Raw genomic sequence first — 17,559 nt, forward strand, 5'->3', positions numbered from 1 at the left:
TTTCATAACAAAACATAACAACGCATGGCGTCATAACAACATATAGCTTCATAAAAACACAAAGCTTCGTAAAGCCTTCAGCGCATCTCTGGTGTAACGGAGTGCCAGGTTGTTTCCCCCTCGTACAGGTATTGTTTTACAAGGTAAGATAAGTTAGTTTAGTAAAAATGCTAGTAAAAGTTTTGCAACGGTCGTCATTGAACATGCATAGTTTATCAATTAAATATGTGTGGTTCTAAACCAAAGGAAATACCACCAACGAATATAAAAACAACATAAACTGCAGCACAGGAGTCTGGGTCGCAGCAGCGCCGTGCCATCGGAACAATTTTGCCTTTACATATGATCAGACGAAGTGGCTTATTTCAAAGATATCCTGAACTTAAATAACTCCAACTCTGATCTTTTGCTTAACGCTGGTATCTGTCATGTTTTTTTTAGGTATTAAATAATTGATATGTCCATTTAGTGGAGTACATACCCCACTCGGCTATATACCATACACTCAGCTAATGTGGATCAGTGTGTCATAGCTTGTTGGGGTTCATCTATATTGGATGAATGAATTACATCTGCTGAAAATAAAGCATGTACTAGAAAAAGTGGTCATGTTATATTTTCAGGGATCAAATTTGAGAGAAGTGCAGTCCTATCATCCTTGGCTTTCCAGTTTGCGGTATTGTGAACTTCTAAAAGGTCAGTATGAAATAAAAGGAAACAGAAAGGAAACACAATGAAGATCACATTAGCATTCATGCACACAAACACACTAACTCTAGCTCTAGCCTTGTCCTTATTCCCTTTCTCCCTCGTATGCTCTCTCTGTCTGCATCCCTTTCTCTGACACACACTCAAGCGCACACGTACAAGCAAACACTATTCCATTTCCACTGGTAAAATAATGCATATTTGATCTAAAGTCACAGAGTTATGAATTATACAGAGCAGCCTACACAGAACTTAAAAGCTGCTTTGTGTGTGTGTGTGTGTGTGTGTGTGTGTGTGTGTGTGAGGGAGGGAGAGAGGAGCAGAGAGTACTGCCATGTACACAAAGCCGGCTAAAGTCTTTCATTCTGACAACTGAAGGACAGAGTTTGCGTTCTGTTGGCTCAGCTGGTTCCGGCGAACAACATACCGTACAAGGACAATGTCCAGGTTCAAATCACAGCATGCCATCAATCCCTCTGACTCCAACTTCACATTTTAGCTTCACTGTGAGCTTTCCAATAAAGGTGGAAACGGACAAATAAATCCTCTTTACACGATAATCAGTACAATCTTAATCTACTGTAAATGAAAGCTGAAGTTTATAGACATATTATTTGTTGTGTTGGTTCTGTTCCACTGAGGCTTTGGACCACTTACATGAAAAAAACCCACAATATATGACTCGTGATGCTGAAATTTTGTACAAATTATAGACGGGTTTCTGTGCAATGTCATCACAGAGATGCGCGCACAGCTAGGGGGCAGAAAGCACAGCATGTCAAGCAGAGTCAAACATCAAAACAGAGATGACAACAAGTTGTTGCGCAGTAAACTGCAAAAGAGATGGATTGAAAATGTTTAATATTTCGAAGGGATCACATGCCTTTACTAAAAACAGAAGGAGATTATGGATCCAGGCCTGGTGGGCAAAAGTATTTTAGTCACACAGCGCTAGTAAAGCAGTGGGTGGTCTTGGCGAGCTGTCATGCTAATGTTAATGATCACCTCCCCGACATACAAAGAGCTGCTGTGTGACGGTTGTACTAATAAGACCAAAATCCAAGTCTCCAGTGCTATATTAACTTTATACGTGTTGAGGAATCGCAAAGGAAAAAGTGTCTAGCGGCAGCCATCAAGAGGCGCTCACGTAACTTGAACTCCGACCAGAGTGTCAACCAAACAGATACAGATCCCTCAAGTCAAATCACACTTATGTCTGATCTAACGTTACCCGTTTCATAACAGGTGATACAAATAAACAAATATGATACTAATACCTCATATGATAATGGTATCTGGTGGTCGGACTCTGCAGGAGTCTAGTATAGTCAACAAGAATGTACAAACAATGTGAAATCTACGTTGAATACAGCGGCTGCCAAAGCGATTTTACCCCCTAAATGCGCACGCACCCAGTGATGCTTGTATACAAGAAACCCCTCCATAATGGACGGGAAACTTGTTAGAAATAGAGCAGATATTTATTTGCAAATTACAAAAATATCCAAGGTATTAAAAGAATTTAAAAATGAGCTTTCATTTAAAGAAAAGCTGGTAATCCTCCATCCATCGCCTCACTGTTGCATTCTTCCTTCCCTGCCTCTGCTTGCCCTTTGGTGAAAAGCAATAACTAGAAACAAGCTGCATGAAAATGATGGACAACTCTGCCTTGAATTGTGCATGAGGCAGCCGTGAGGAAAATGCTCCTCAATAAAAATCCAATGCGAGACTAGTGAAAGCACTTTGTACATACGGAATAAGGTTTCTGCGGGACACTGATATCATTAAGCATCGTGATGAAACGGGGGTTCGGCAGCGAGTTTGAGCAATAAAGGCAGGAGGCAATAAAAAAATAGGGTAATATTGCCTTCTGGATGGGAGTGTTGGGGTAAAACAAATGAAGACGACAGCAGACAAATAACACACAGGTAGTAATTCACTATCTGTAACAGTAATATGGTAGTATAGCTGCACTGTTGTAGTAGTTGCAGCAGCAGTAACCCAGCACAAGGTTATGTTTACATGTTTTTGGATCAAACTAGAGAAATCATAACTTAAACAAGCACACCATACTGTAGGATGCACAAACCTATTTTAAGGCAGCTCAACACAGGTGTTACTAATGATGTTAACGACGCCTTGTGACAAGACGCCTTTTTCACAGCAGATATTTTGACTTGTGATAGCATGAAAAGCCAACTGCAGGGGATGGCAAGCAAGCGCCAGAACCACTAGGTTCACATTTTTTCCCTTTTTGAATTTTTTTGCAATGGGAGTGCTATATTTTGACACTTTGCTACAAACAGCAGCAGCGTGACGAGGTGCTGAGCAGCTATTCTGCGCTGGGCGCTGTACGTATGGTGTTTTTTTTCTGGTCTCTGAGAGTTGAAAAATGTTCAACTTTGGGTAAAACTCCAAATTGACCAACCGTCACATCCTACATGTAGGCTACAAGTGCTGAACAACAACAACAACGGAGGATGAATGGACCAACCCAGAGTTTTCCTATATATAATTTTAATATATTGCAGTGAGAGCTATTAATCAGTGGCTAATAATTATCATTGTAAGACTCACCCTCTCTCCAGGGATCTGAGGATCAGAGACACCTGTAGTGGTCTTCATGACTGTAATCGGGGACATCTGGACCTTCAAAACACAACAGATGTTCAATATAACTTCAGTCTGTAAGCAGCAAAGATAACATAGGAATATCCTTCTGAGACTGGTTTAAAAGCTTAGGCGGAGTTTGACATCTGTGCTGAGGGGGCAAACATTTTTTAACTGACATCAGACAGGCCCTTTAATACAAGCGTCCTGAGGGCACGAGCCAAGATATTTTGGGCAGTAATTTTAATACTAATAGAGTTTTTGTGATACAGGGCATAGGTATTTACTAGAGCGAAACTCCGTTGTCCGAGTGCAAGTGAATGCAGCCAGGCATGTCGCCCCAGCCGCCTTTTCTCTGCTCTCCACCATGTCTACCTCTGCACCTTGTTCCCTGTACTGAAAACATTTTGTCCTTTTTTTCTCCAACAAATTCACCTTCAAAGACCTTCTTTCTTCTTCTTGCTTCAATCCTTTCCCAGACTTTATCACCTTTCCACTCGGTCTGCTCCTGCATTGATCTGTCCTTCCTTCTCTCTCTCTCATCTCTTTCCTTCCTAAAAATCCTTCATCACTCCTCTGTAAGTCCTCTCCCAAATTACTAATAAATGAAAGCGAGGATTAGAGACACTGTGATCCTCCGTTTAATCCTCACTTTATTCTTAAAGGAATCCCACAGGTCTCAACAGAAGGTATCCTTCACATCTTTTCGTTTCAAAGAGAAACTAAATGCCCTTTTTCCGAAAACCGAAGGACAACTGTGAATCTGTCAGTGCATGTGTGTGTGTGTTTGTGTGTGATGGCTTGAATTCAAAGTAATTCTCTCACTCGGTACCCTCATCATTGGCCAGACTCAAATAACTGTTTGCTGTAAAACTACACCAAGCTACTTTAAATACACACTGCTCCAAATAGCAGCAAGAAAAAATAACTGCTTGGAAAACTGCCTGGTCTGTGATGATTTAAAGATACCAAAGGGATGAGAGAGGCGAAAGATGTACTGGAACAGTCTGGAGGCAAGATGACGTACACACAAAAAGAGAATGCATGTGCACTTTCCACCCAGACGCTTTTATTTGGGAGAATAATGTATCACCAAGTGTGTGTGAATTTAGCTGACATTTTATTTGGAGGCCTAATATTTTCAGCACATCACAGTGTCAGTGGGAAATGTTTGCCTTAACTTTTTTTCCTCCTATCATGATTTAATTCCAGTGTGAGTACAGTAAAAAACTGCTTTAATGTCGTTAGAATACGTCATCGGTACCAAACCAACAACAGAAAACATCTGGTTTACATCCAAATAAGGTTAAACAAACATCTACTAACTTGTTCGGACATTCATGGTCCCCTGAGGATGAATCCTACTGACTTAAATAGTCCCGCTGACTTCTTTCTAGTACCACCCATAGATGCAGGCGCAGTTTGTGTTGGTCCAGGGGGCTCACTGAAAAATGCATCTATATTTTTTAGAATAACACAGAACTGATAATTTATTGTAATGATGAATAATATCGGCCCTTTCAAAGCGAGTTGCAGGAATAAATAGAAACAGCGTCTGACAAAAGTTCAGTTCAAAACAACGCGCTGCGCAGCGCTTCGTCGCTCGCGCCCAGTTAGTTCATTTCAATAGAAAACAATGCAATCAAACAGATTTTGTCACTGACGCTTACTTGCGTCACATTCTGTTTGGAGGGTTTAATACGTAAACTACACACATCTCAATACATTAGACCTCTCTGTGTTGTGTACATTACAGTCCCTGTAGATTTTTTTTGTGAACCCCTAACCTAAGTTCAAACTGCACCTATGGCCATGGACTGTACATGAGAAGTGGACGTAGTCACTGTGACGTCACCCATTGGTTTGTGAACTATGGTTTTGAAGCCTCGAGTTCTGCATTTTGGCCATCACCATCTTGGTTTTTGGCAGTCGTCATCTTGTTTTTTTGTAACCAGAAGAGAGAACACGAGAGGGTGGAGCTAAGTACAACCGAACGCTGAATTTGTAGGCGACCAAAATGTTACAATTAACTTTCATGAACTGAAAACACACCATGAAAGGGTTAAAGTTCTAAGATGAAAACACGGACAACACCCAGACCGGGTTTTGAGCGGTTTGACTATTTCGTATTTGAGCCGACTTGTGTTTTTGGTTCACTTAACTGTAATATGAAACATGTTAACGGCAGTAAACCTAACTGGTCCAGATGAAGGTCAAAGTCGCAGAGAAAATAGTTTAATGCAATAATTTGGAAGCATGTTACAGTCTTCTGCTTGTACAAAGAATAATGAAATGTAAGTGTAATTTCCTGACATCACTGGTTTAATGTTAATAACTTTACATCTCCAGCTGTGGAAAACAGCGTCTCTGCTGAAACAGGAACACCAGTGAATCCCATTGTTTTCCACAACGTTGTACTGGCGCAGGTCATTTGAAATGAAACAGACTACGGGCTGAGTTATTATCTCGGCAGTATAAGCATGTTAACATTGTGAGCATTCTAGCATGCTGATCTCCATATTCAGCTCAATGCACCTCATGTGCATGAATACGGCCTCAAAGAGCTGCTTGCGTTGCCGTATACTGTACAGTCTTGTCAGCTACTAGCTGTAACTTGACATTACAGCTTCCACAACAACTCATGCAAGTAGGCGTAGCACTTGTCTCTGAATTTGGAAATTAAGCAAAGCGTCATGACGACTAGGGAGATGAAAGGACAAAAAAGGGGAGAGGACTCAGAACGAGGATAAGAAGAGAAAAGAGGGAGAAATAAATGAAAGAGTGAAACTGAGACAAGCGAGAACTAATCCCATTTTACATCTTCCTCTTCCTCATTCCCTTTATCTCTACTCTTTCATTGCAGCTTCCTCAGCCAGCCAAACCCCAAACCCTCTCTTAACACTCCCCACTGCTCTTTTGTCTGACCCCACTCAGTACAAGTGCATCATCAGGGGATGAGATAACCTTTTAGTCCATCCTTTTAATCTCACACACACATCCTCTCTCTGTCTATTTATTTCTGCCTCTCTCTCTCTCTCTTCTCCATCAGTCTCTCCAGTCCCTGTCTGCCTGTGTGTGAATGTGCGACTCAAATTTCGAAGTAACTAATAGAAGAGACTTCAATTACAAGCCACTCTTTCACATCTCTGCTCTCCTCCCTCACTGAGACAAATTAATGTTCGTGAATTTTACATGAAACTTGTAAGTATAAGCTTTTATCCTTCACCTCCTCTCCCTGTGTTTCTCCCTCTACTCCTTAAGGAGCTTGTAGCTCCTGGTTACGCAGGTGTGATGTGCCTCAGCGAAAGTGCTTGCGTCAGAAAATTTTTTGAGTTATCGCATCATCTGCTCGTCTCTGGGCAGCCGTACAAGACTGTGGTCGTACTGCTGGACTGTTGGTTCAGCTCCCCGGTGTGAGTAAGTGTCGTGCACACAGTTCATCGCCCCCTCTCCCCAACGGACAAACACACTCATTCATGTACCACTGTGTTCTCCTGCAACTACTCCACTTTATAACAGAATGCAATTTAACTCCACCTGCCTCCACCTGAATAAATAAAACCTAATAAAGACTAAAAGTCTGAAGCCACGCAGTGACCCTGCAAGGCTGTAAATATCTTGACGGATGGATAAAAAAATTAGCTGACAACTTCACACTTCTTAGATCTTTACCACCAGCGGAGCAAAAATATTAAAGTCTGGCCCGAGGGTGGTGTGATAGGGAAAGCAGTGGGCATCTTCTCAGCTCTACCTTGTCAGATTTGGCTCGATTTTCATCAGTCAAAACTAATTTTCTGAGCCTCAACTGTGTTTACTTTTGAGCTGAGTGCTGATGAGATGTAATATCGTTGAATTTCCTACATGGATATTTGAAGTCCAACTGAAATTACATTTAGTCATCCCTTTTTTGTAGTCAAATAGTTTTCAAATGCATTGTTAATAGTTTTTTTATTATCAGAAGGAAGAAAAAAGATATATGGGAAAATATCAGAAATGCTCCTTTCTGTCTCAGCCAACTGGAAGGGGCATGTCGGTGTCTGTGCATGATTGAGTGTCCGTGTTAAGCAGGATTTATGCTTGCCGCTTCTGCGAAGCGGTCGCGAGTGTCCACACAACCAAAGTGACGCCACATCATCAGACACAGCCCTTCGCAGGGGTTCCATGCACATCCAAATTTCTTTTAACTACGCGGATGGGTGGCACAAAATGGAGCTTTGAGAATGTCGGTTTGCCGCGAGGAGAAACCCGCACAGAGTATAACAGATCATGTCCGCGTGACAGTCCTTGCTGAAGCATAACCGAAGCTTTACACCGTAAGGACCGAGAGACAGTAAGTAAACAAACTTGTGCTGTCGCTACATGTCATGTCCAGACAGTGTGTTGTTAATGGTATTGAAGAGTAAGGACCACTAGCGGCATCTAACAGAACCAAAGTGACATTTGTAGGTTCATTAATGTCTCATTTCCACGGCACCGGCACGGCTCGGCTCAACTCAACTCGATTGGAACCGTTCTTTTTGGTACCTCCTCGGTCAAGGTTCCAAGTGAGCTGAGCCGATACTAGAAGGTGGAGTTAAAACACTGTAGACCACTGATTGGTCAGAGAGGACATCCTATACAAAACCATCAATAGTGACCCCAATTTTTTTATTCACTCCACCCAGAATTTTTAAAATCGCAACCCGCAAAATCACTCTGTTGTCAATTGAGGAAGTGCAGAAATTCCTCTGGTTGGTTGCCAATGAAAGGATCCAGCGACAGCTGGATGGAGCAAAGCATGAGCTGTGTCACATGAAAGATGATGTGGCAGCGTCACTATGAGGGTCATCTTAAGAGCTCTGCCTACATTGATGGGGTACTATTTGCAGTGGAAAACAAAATTGAGGCAAGCACCTGCTACCAAAAGTGAGTTGAGTAGAGTAGAGTTAACCATGCAGTGGAAATGAGGCGTTACATGCTGTTTAATGTGCTGCTGCTGAGCAGCTAATTAACTATGTAGCCTGTAAACTGATGTTAGCTTTCCCCCGGTGAGTGTTTGTTTGGTGGCTCGTTCCATAAGCAAAGTCTGTGGTTCTTGTGTTGTGTAGCAGGCTGCTGTCTGGCTCAGTGGGACTCTCTGCTTGCCCTGTGATAGAACGATGACATCACTGCTTAATGCAAGATTTGATTGTCTGTATCGAAATAAGGTCTCGATCTACGTAGACAACAAAAAGGGGGCGCCATCATGAAACCAACAAATATAAAATATAAATTTCTGTTTACATGCTGATATTTATCATGTAAAATTTAGCATTTTTAGCAGACAATTTACAGTAAGTGACAGACAGTAAGAGCCAGGCCACTTGTAAGGCTAAACATAAAAAAAACCTGACTAAACCTTTCAGTAGGTAGGCCCAATCATGAGCATACTCCAGTTTAAAGTCCTGCCATGCTATTACCATGACTTGGTGAAACATCACATTTTGCCAAAACATCAGGTTTTAATGAAATATACAGAACAATGGATCAACAATAGAATTCTGTAAAATGACAATATCTATCATGAAACGGCAGAAATTTGTTGATTGCCGGACATTTTTTTCTATATTTTTTCGACGCAGTTAGCTATCTCTTTAATATCTCTTAATGACAAGATTTACAGGATTGTTGCATCAATGCAATGAGGTCAGGTATTTAATCCACTGGATTAGCCAGGAATGCACAGCTGGTTATTTTATCTGTAAATGGGTTCTCGGTTGAATTGAAAAGTAGACTCACGATTAAATGATTAAAAATGACATACACCATCCGTGATAGCAAATTTGATCGTGACGCTCACTCCTTATCAATAGATGTACTTTTCCTCTACAGAGCAAGTGTTGCCCTTCCTTTTTCATTACTACTAGATATTAAAATCCATTAAAAAATGGGCAATTTAGCCAATAATTATATTATATGGACCTGGAGACGTTTGTGGAGCAACATGAGTGATGCACCTAACGATAAAGCAACGTCATACTGGGTAAATACTCTGAGATATTCACATGATTTCAACTTATCAACAGGCTTTAAAACAAACAGTCATTTTTAATCAAATTTTTGTTTCTCATATCAGCACATTGTTGATCCTTTTAAGACGCCGGCTCATCCGTATCTCTGCTCAGGGCAATATTGTGTTCTTCAACTGTTTCACATTTCCAGCTGGAATATCATTACTGTTTATCTCGACCACGACTGCAATTAATCACGGGGATTACAGCATCAGATCTGTGACCAGGAAACTGGAGATTAAAGGATGAAAACCTGCGTTATGAAATTTGAACTTCATCTCTGCTGCTGTGAGGGAGAGCGTGTGTGTGTGTGTGTGTGTGTACAGTGTGTTTAAATACACACACACACACACACACAGAGGTGACTGGATGATGAGGAACCTCGCTGTTTTGCATAATTTTGTGTGTAAACGTGATAAAAGATGCTACTGGTCCTCTTTTATGTAACAACCCTCTCGGCCCTGATGCTAAATGGTCGCCATGGCAACAGAATTAGCTGCTGCAAACGCTTTCTCCCTCTGTGTCGGCCTCTCTCTCTATCTGCTTTATTATTCTCCGTCCTCACCTTTGTTCCTCCCCTTGACCGTCTTTCTTAGTTTTAATTCAATATATAAATTGGATGAAATGAAATGTACAAGTGCACCGTCTCCCTCTTTTTCTTCCCGTCCAGTCTACTTTCCTGACTTCCAACTGCGTCCTCTCTCTCCTCACCCATGTCTCATCCCCTCAGGTCGATTTCATCACATCTCTATCTTTCTCTCTCACATCCGCCCACCAGGTCTCTCTACCGCTCATGCTCCCCGTCCTCTCCTTCCCTATATTCCTCAGCTGCCTCGTCCCTGTCAATCCGTCTCTCTTTGAGCAACAGCTTAATTAACGGATTAATTATGATTTTAACAGTTTTCTGCCTCCTCTCCTGTCCCTGTCAATCCCACTCTCAATCTCCCTGACTGACAATGTGATCAATTTAATTAACAGGAGATAAAATGACAAAATATTTCTCTGCCTGTTTTCCATTCTCTCTTTTTCATCACTTTTTCCCTCTCCCTCTGTCTCACACTTCCACCCACCTTCCTTTCTCATTTTTTGTCTCGCTATTAGTCTCTCAGCAGCTCTTAATCTCTCCGAACACACATTCATATTCTTCTTTACCGTTGACAATCATACGCAGATTAATATACAAGAGATTTCCTGATTTTCTTCCTTCTCCTAATTTGAGTTCCTCTTTCCCTCACCCTCAGACCTGTCAGTCTCGTATCTCATTAACTGCGAGCTAATAACCATTAAATTGTATTTGTCATTCACGCCAGCTTTACGTTCAGACGTCAGGATGTGGATGTCTGTCGGAGAGAGAAAGAGCAGCAGAGCAGTAATGAACAGTATGTACTGAAATGTATGTGTGAGTGAATGTAGGAAGGAAAAACTCTGAGAACATCCGACTGCTGAACATTTCTGCTTTCTGTCACTCTCCTCTCGCTGCTTGTCTTTGTCTGACCGCTCACTCTCCTCAATGTTCTTTTTCCATTTTGCTGAAATTTGCTCCTCTCGCCTTTGCTCTTTATGCTCAAACGAATATAGGCAGAAACCGCCTAGACGAGGACAAACTGTGTAAACAGTATAGTGTGAAAAGTGAGATTTCAAAAAAGAGAGTATACTTTATGCTATAATAAAGACCTTGACAGCGACAGGTACAAAAAAACACAACATATCATAGATTTAGTAATTCCAATTCTTCCACACCAGAGGTGTGGACTCACGTCACATGACTTGGACTCAAGTCAGACTCGTGTCACAAATTTCATGACTTTAGACCTGACTTGACAAAACCAAAAAAGACCTGCAACTCGACTTTAACACCAATGACTCGTGACTTTACTTGGACTTCAGCCTTTTGACTTGAAAATACTTGATGCCTTCCTCCAAGTCCAAAGATTAAAAAGTATATTATTTAAAAATTGTGCCGAGAATAAATTCATTTCCTCTTCATTTCCTGAATCAACTAACATTAACGCTATTCATTCCCAGCAAGACGACACTTAATCCCCCAGATCCACTTTGTTTCAACCAATCTGAAAGCATCCAATCAAGTTGCAGGAAAGAACCAGGAACTAACATTACATTGCTGAGCGCCAGCTGGAAAAAATTCTAACAAAGATAATTTTGTTTGCGTACAAAAACGATGCGGTGGTCAACAAAAAACTAATTGCAGTATGCAAAACGTGCGGGTCGACAGAGACGCAAATTTGTAGAGCCCATTATGAATTGTTTAGGACTCGAAACTCAAAGTTTAGGACTTGGACTTGAACCTTGAGTGCAAAGACTTGAGACTTACATGTTACTTGGTCCCACCTCTGCCACACACAACACTAACATGTAAACATGAGAAAAGGTGCTAAGAGACTTGGAGAGGTGTGATTTTATACGTTTGCAGCACTTGAAACTCTTGCTGTAGGAAATTTAACAAGTTCTGGATGATAGAGACTTTTGATCAATGCTAGAATAAAAAAAAGAGCAAAGCTACAGTAGTGTAAATACAAGGAGATCAAAGAATGAATGACTGTCTCTGGATCACTTAATGATGTCGGAAACTATGCACATTTTTCACAAATGACAGAAGTCTGCACCAATTTCATATTGTCAAGAGGTACCTACGTGACATTTATCAGCAACCAGGAGGAGTTGCGACAACACAACAGTAATGTCTCATTTTTCTCAGCAAGCCTCCTAATTACCATGGAGATCAACAGACATGTCTAGTATACATAGAATCTATCATCAATCATCTCTAAGTGTTGGAATGATTACACTTTCTTTCATGCTGTCTGATGGCTTGACAACAAGAAAACAAGACTCAATACAAGACATTTCAAAGCTGCCATATCTTCACTATGTACACACGTATAGGCTTTGTATGATGATGCAGAAGCAGTTTGAGGCTCTTTAGTTATACTGAATGTAATCACAGTCTGGTGGTAACACCGAGATACTTCATGGAGACAACAGGGACCGTGATCGATCAGTGTGGGCAGTAGACGGCTGATAGTGAAGACAACATGGAGCAATAGGAGTGGTCAATATGGATACTGTAAAAATCCCTATCACAGTGTATTTAATTCCACTTTGCAATAGATACTGTATATATTGTGGGGTAGTACATTTTTTCATGTATAAAATAACAGACAGGAATGTCTGTTTTTGGTTAAACCAGCATACTAAAAACCTGAGAAACCAAGGCACTTCATCAAATTGATTAGAGCTGCAACGATTAATCGATTAGTTGTCAATTATCAAATTAATCGCCAACTATTCTGATAATTGATTAATCGGTTTGAGTAATTTTTTAAAGAAAAAAAGTTGCAATTTTAAGATTTCAGCTTCTTAAATGTGAATATTTTCTGGTTTCTTTACTCCTCTATGACAGTAAACTGAATATCTTTGAGTGGTGGAGAAAATAAGACATTGGAGGACGTCATCTTGGACACTGATCGACATTTTCTGACATTTTATCGACCAATACTCCAGAAAATAATCATTAGATTAATGGACAATGAAAGTAATCATGAAGCTGCAGCCCTACAACTGATGCATAAATCTTCAAAATTGATTTGCAACATTGCCCACAATGACACAACCAGACATACTGTATGGCAAAAATCTCTGATTGGTTGACAAATCCATATCGTCACAGAATATATCATCACTCTGTGGAGCAAGCTAAAAAGTAATCTGCTATATTTCCTCTGATGTAAGAGAAAATTAATACACTAATGTATAAAAATAATTACTCTGGATATATAATGTCTAATTTGGCGATGGCAATACAACAATCAACATGTTAAATCCCACCCTGAGCTATAAATCAATTCCCACACCGCAGGCTTCTACAGAGAGAGAGTGAATCCACCTTAACTCCCTGAGGCATATACCGACAGCAGCTGTACTCTGGGCATGTGGAGTCACTGAGGTGACTCCCCAGCTCTCCTTTGTGTGTGCATCAAAACCCTTCAATATCTCAGTGAATGCACACTCCAGCAGAGTGTCTGTGATTGTAGGTAAATGTCACACGTCTTACATAACGCCGGAAAGCACCAAATCTCATTAACAAAGCAACCGGTAACTATGGCAATGAGCATCATCTGCGACCCCGGATGTAACTTATGCTAAAAAGGCCAAGAGGTTGCTATGACAACTGGAAGGAAAACAAGCTGGTTTCTTGAAGCCTGCGTACATTCACACACTCGCAAACACCTCTAGGCACATATACAATAGGCAGACATTAATTTATGATAATAAAAAAGAAAAGAAATTAACATACTTTTGTTCCACTTTAATTATGGATTTTCAATATGACACAAGATTGTGCATGAAAACATCGCACCAACAGTGAGTTACTTTTTAATGCAAGCAATGAATGCCATTAGCGCCACCGCAAAACCGTGCCCCAGGGTCGACTGTCGGCCATCGGCGATGGACGATGGCATCGTTCATCCGCTCGAATTTACTTCCAGTCTCTTACTATCATCATCATCATCCTCTACTCCAGGTCCATCCCCCGGCATGTATACCCACACACACACACACACACACACACACACACACACACACACACTGTAGTGACAGCCTGACTGCAGCTTGGTAGCGCAAATTCACATGAATGTTGATTAGGAATAATATCTGAACATTTTGTTCTGCCGTGGAAGAACATGTTCCATCGTCATTTCCTGGAAAGCCCTTTTCTTTTGATCTGACGTCTCTCTACAGTACATCACTCCATCTCTGCTTAAATGCACTGCAACACCTGATCTGACCTGTGCTCTCTCTGTAACATCTGTGCTTCACCGCTCCGTTTTGTACAGATGTATCACAGATCATCCAGGAGCCCGTGTATTCCCTTGCGGCCCATCTGTGCCCAAACGTCTGACAGCATCCTGCCAACTGTGTGTGCTAATTAGAAGATAAAGTAGTGAGAGAAGTGTCTCCCCTCATCTTTTAATAATGGACTAGAATAGAGGAAGGTATTATATGTTATAACTGGACAGATCATTGATTGCGACACCTACCCAATGACACACAACAACATTTAACTGGAGCTGCTCAAGCAGGATTTCAAATACATGTGGTCCATACACACAACTCAAAAGAAAAATAATTCAACTTTGCTGCAGAGGAGGACATAAACCAGGCATAGACCAAAACCCAGGAGAGGCTCCTCTTATGAAAACAGATAATATCGAATTAGGAGATGTAAATGAATTAGGATAAGTGAATTTACAATAATGGATGGTTGGATGTAAATTAATTGATTCAGTCTCAAAGAAAAAGAACATGAAGAGAATAAGAGAGGTCATTTGAGGTAAAATACCATTAGAGTGTAATTACAATTATACACTTTTCCCCTGTGTTTTTTCCTACTGCATTTAACAAAATGTACATACGGGTATGTATTAGGGCTGTCAAACAATTAAAATATTGAATCGCGATTAAACGCAAATTAAAAATGCTTTCTTTATGCAAATGTATGTATATATTTATTATTGGAAATCAATCAACAACACAAAATAAAGACAAATATTGTCCAGAAACCCTCACAGGTACTGCATTTAGCATAAAAATATGCTCAAATCATAACATGGCAAACTGCAGCCCAACAGGCAACAACAGCTGTCAGTGTGCTGAAGGTGACATTTTCAAATTGTTTGCTTCATCCGAGCAACAGTCCAAAGCACAAAGATTGAATTCACAACAACATAAAACAGAGAAAAGCAGCTAATGTTTTGCATTTTTTTTGTTTGAAAAATGATTGAAATGATTAATAAATGATCAAAATAGTTGCAGATTACTTTTCTGTTGATCAACTAATTGATTAATCAGCTACTCGTTTCAAAACACACACTGTCCTACTACTGTCTCATGATAAATAAATACTTGATTTACAATAGGAATACTAAATGACTACACTATTAATTGAATCAATAGCCAGGGGCATGAAAAACATTACTTAAACTACTAAACATGGAACTTATTTGCACTTTAAAGCTGAAATGAAGTACTTTCCCTGCAGCGTATTGTCACACTCTGCAAGTAATTACGGGCGACTGGAGTCTGCAAAAGAAAAATGTAACATTTCTACACAATCTGTGTGGAAAAACACATGCACATCTATCCTGTCCGTGTGCGGAGTCCAAAAAAACTCTAACTGCGAATTTTATTTCCCAAAGGACTTCCAAAACTGTTATCCGCCGCCGTTAAATGTTTCTCTTTATTAGATTAGGACACGTACATTTCAGTCCAAACTGGCTCTTCATCAAGTACAGATAGTACAGAGAATTAATCAAAGTGGGAGTTCTTCTGTACCTAATAAAAAGCAAGTTTGGTTAGAAACATACTTTTCATAATGTAATAAAGAACAGAACCTCTTTGAAGAGAGGAGATGTTGTAAGTCTCGTGGGAGATAGAAATGAGACATTTCTCACATGATTAAGCAGCATTCTAGAGATATTTTGATTGTGTTTAGTGCAATAATGTGCATTTGTCGCTGCATATCACAAAGAAAAATCAATCAGACACATAAACAAACAAACAAACATAACCCAGGTCAGAAAGGCTTATGAATTGTACCATCTTATGACAGATATGTACGTAAAACAATCTCCATAAACACAAAGGAAATGTCTTTTTACTTGTTAGACAGGAGTTTTTCGTATTTCTGTTTCCTATCAATTAGACGGCCTCATGAGAAAGAGACAGAGAGGTTGTTTCATCACACTGTACAATCAATGAAACGCAGGATCCGTTCCCACAGTGCTGACGACGTACACAGACGAGCCACCCACCCACACATTAGATCGCACAAACACACAAGTAAACACAACTACACGTATCAAAGTGGATGCTGCCTCGTAACCAAAACCAGCAGACACAAAAAGAAAGACGAGGGAGAATTTCTGATTCTGTGCGTTAGCAAACAAAACATGAGCACCTGGAGAAAAATATGGGAGGTTGACATCAAAGTATGATGGGATAAAAACCTGAGAATAGTGCTGAGATTAACACTGAGGACAAGCTCTGTCCCAAGACTTCACACCTCTCCATCACCATCCCACAATCCTGATCTTTCACTGACACAACCCTAACGCAGCAGCTTCCTGTCTGCTTCTACTGATTCATTTTGTTCTGCAAAAGTTTATGAGTAAAGAATTGATTCAAGTATGGTTCTGTTTAGTGATTGTACATTTTCTACATATCTTACGAATGTCACATTTCCACTGCATGGTACGGCACGGCTCTACTCAACTCACTCTTTTTTGGTTTTCCTTTAGCAAAAGTTGTGGCTAGTATCTGGTACTTTTTTTTGGTACCACCTCGGTCGAGGTTCCAAGCGTGCTGAGCCGATACTAAAAGGTGGAGTTAAAACACTGCAGACCACTGATTGGTCAGAGAGAATCGTCACTACACATCCCGCACAAACCCGCCAAATTTAATTAGCCAAGCTACTGTCACTAGTGACTGCAATATCTTTATTGACTCAACCCAAAAATGTACAAACAAAACTTTACCGTACACTACACCGTACTCTACGCCGTACAATTGACGAAGTGCACGCGCTCCTCTGTTTGGTTTTCAGCAATTGTCACATTGAAGATGACGTCACGGCAGTTTCATGCGGCGTCACTACGGCGATCTGCTGAGAAACCCGCCTACCCTGAGTGGGTAGGCATGGGAAAATATGAAAATTTTATGCCGTGATTATCCTGGCCAAAATAATTGTGATTCACGACAATATCCCGATAATCATCAAAATATGCTTAAACCTCTTAAAATGGCACTAAAACATACCGGAACCACCTTTTCATTCTGTTAAGAAACAATTATATTTATTGTATCACAGATAGGACGCATCTTTTTTTAGTGAACATCCTTTTAAGTGAAAAACAAACAATCTTAAATGTAGTAATCATAATTCATAAGCCCCCCCCCCCGTATGAATAAAAGGATGAATAAATAACAAAACATGGAGTGTGAGTCTGATCTTTCTCACATGATCATTTCTTATATTTTTTTAATTCTATTTTTCACTTCTCCACCATGATAGCAAGCTAGACAGCTTTTTCACATTCACGATTAACCCGATAATGGAAATTCACCACAATCAAGTTATTTTTAGTGTTTCTGCGATAAAATCCTACTTCGTCCCGTCCCTATAAGGCAGTGG

At 40.4% G+C, this 17,559-nt stretch overlaps 1 long non-coding RNA gene across 5 annotated transcripts in view; it reads left to right on the forward strand.

Moving 5' to 3' along the window:
* LOC141756302 (uncharacterized) overlaps positions 1–17,559 on the forward strand; it is a 27,146-nt gene continuing 9,587 nt past the window's right edge. Inside the window, exons 1-2 of one of the 5 annotated variants that reach the window (XR_012591444.1) lie at positions 114–128; positions 10,658–10,740. This is a non-coding gene — a long non-coding RNA (uncharacterized LOC141756302). Of the gene's footprint in view, positions 144–10,657; positions 10,741–17,559 lie in introns of all 5 variants that reach the window. The other 4 variants (XR_012591443.1, XR_012591442.1, XR_012591439.1 and 1 more) reach the window with 4 other exon arrangements.

Source organism: Sebastes fasciatus, chromosome 18 (genome assembly GCF_043250625.1).
Source record: "Sebastes fasciatus isolate fSebFas1 chromosome 18, fSebFas1.pri, whole genome shotgun sequence".
Classification (NCBI taxonomy): Eukaryota; Metazoa; Chordata; class Actinopteri; order Perciformes; family Sebastidae; genus Sebastes; species Sebastes fasciatus.